Source organism: Penaeus chinensis, chromosome 5 (genome assembly GCF_019202785.1).
Source record: "Penaeus chinensis breed Huanghai No. 1 chromosome 5, ASM1920278v2, whole genome shotgun sequence".
In the NCBI taxonomy this organism is placed as follows: Eukaryota; Metazoa; Arthropoda; class Malacostraca; order Decapoda; family Penaeidae; genus Penaeus; species Penaeus chinensis.
In genome coordinates this window covers 6,776,048-6,778,547 of record NC_061823.1, presented here as the reverse complement: position 1 = coordinate 6,778,547, position 2,500 = coordinate 6,776,048, and the positions used below count along the sequence as shown (strand labels likewise).

At 28.8% G+C, this 2,500-nt stretch overlaps 1 protein-coding gene across 3 annotated transcripts in view; it reads right to left on the bottom strand.

Annotated features, from left to right (window-relative positions):
* The window catches only part of LOC125025883, a 6,818-nt gene extending 6,606 nt beyond the window's left edge, over positions 1–212 (bottom strand). For 2 of the 3 annotated variants that reach the window (XM_047614185.1, XM_047614186.1), the window contains exon 1: positions 109–208. The gene's annotated coding sequence lies outside the window, so the exon portion shown is untranslated. Of the gene's footprint in view, positions 1–108 lie in introns of all 3 variants that reach the window. The other variant, XM_047614184.1, reaches the window with a different exon arrangement.
* Positions 213–2,500: the final 2,288 nt, after the last annotated feature.

Sequence of the window (2,500 nt, the reverse complement as noted above, 5' to 3'; positions counted from 1 at the left end):
AGTAAATTATTATATATATATATATATATATATATATATATATATATATATATATATATATATGTATATATATACTAGACGCTCTCAACAAAGCAGATCAATACGAACCTCTCAGCGTCGAACAAGTGAATTCACAGCCACTCAAAGATACAGTAATAAGTGTAAGGACGGACTGATGGTCCTACTAGCTGTGCCACCCCAGTGCCACTCGCACCAAGCTGGGAAGACCCTGGGGTTGCCAGACGGTGCCAGGCGACAGAACAGTGGCTGAGGTCATCCCGGTGCTTTCTTAGAACCTTGGGTACGCGGTACATGTGACGGCAAAGAGGTAAATGAAGTTGTGTAAAAATTAGTGCCACTGAGGTTTGATGGAAGGGAATCCTGTGCTTTAGGTGGAAGTGAGTGTATTGTGATTGTATTATGCATGTTAATAATGATTACAGTAATAGTAATAAGAATCACAATAATGAAAAGGATACTGTTACTGCTGCTACTAATGATAATGATAATGATAATAATGGTAATAACATTAATGAGAAAATATAATTATCATGATTACAATAACAATAATAATGATAATATTGATAACAATGATAATAAAGTAATAATGGTAGTAGTAATAATACTCGTCATGGTAATAATAATAATAATAACAATGATAACAACGATAACAATAATAACAGTAATGACAACAACAACAATGATAATAATGATGATGACAGTAATGATAATGATAATGACAATTATGATGATAATGATAAGGATAATAATGATAATGTCAACAATAATGGTAATAGCAATAGTAATAATAATGATGATGATGTGAACAACTGATATACTGCTACTACTAATACTGTTGAAGAAAATATTAATGATAATAATGATGATGATGAAAATAATGACAGTAATAATAATAATAATAATAATAATGATAGTGATAATAAAGATAAAAATAGTAACGATAATAATAATAATAATAATAATGATAATAATAATAATAGTAATGAAAATGATAATGATAATGATGATAATAAGGATAATGATAATTATGATAATAATGATAATGATAATGATGATAATGATAATAATAATAACAATAGTAATAATAATAATAATGATAATAATAAAAATAATGATAATAGTACTATTAATGATAGTAATAGTAATAATAATAACAATAAACGAATAATATTAGTGATGACAATGACGATTATAATGAAAATGAAGGTATTAAAGATCAATGATAATAATGAAAATAATGATAAGTATATTGAAAATACAGTATTAATATTGAGATTAATGATGATAATAATGATAATGAATTTTGAAAGAGTTTACAAAAATTTATAAGGCAATTTTCGTGGATATTGAACAATTTTTGTCTAGCGAAAAAAAACAAAAAAACTTTTGTCCAATAATGAAGTGTTTACGGCGACCTTGAAAATGCTGATAGTATTAGAGCTTAAAACAAGGATACTGAAAACAGAAATTGGTCGTTTAAATAGGGGGAAATAAGGACAATAATTCTTAATAACAAAGAAAGAAAGAGAGTGAGAAAGAAACAAACAAATAAAGAAATAATACTTGTTATAAAAAACACTCTTTTGTAAATGGCATTCGCATTGCACCGACTTTCAGGGAAGTGAACAGTCAAGTGCAAAGCAACAAATGACTTTTATCTTTAGGGAATTCACATCGCACACACTACTACGAAGAAAATACAAGCTTTCGGGTACATATACGCATATATATTTAAGCAGAAATACACACACACCAAAACACACACACACACACACACACACCACACACACACACACACACACACACACACACACACACACACACACACACACACATACATGTGTGTGTGTGTGTGTGTGAGTGTGTGTGTGTGTGTGTGTGTGTGTGTGTGTGTGTGTGTGTGCGTGCGCGTGTGTTTTTACTGTGGGTATGTATATATATACATATATACATGCACATATATTTATATACATATCTGCATATATATATATATATATATATATATATATATATATATATATATATATAAACACATATAGATATAAAGATGCATAGACATATATAGGCAGATGAGTGGATGGACAGACAGATATACCGATAGAGAGAGTAACCGAGAGAGGGGGCAGATAAATAGATAAATAGAGAGATATAGAGAGATATAGATAGATACACATAGGTAAAAGGGTGGATGGACAGACATATATACCGATAGAGAGAGTAACCGAATTCATATATATATATCTATGTATACACTCACACACACACACACACACACACACACACACACACACATACATATATATATATATATATATATATATATATATATATAAATATAAATATATATATGTATATGTATATATATGCATATTCATATATATACATAAATATATAAATATATTCATATGTATATGCACACACACACACACACACACACACACACACACACACACACATTTATACAATTGACAGAAAGACA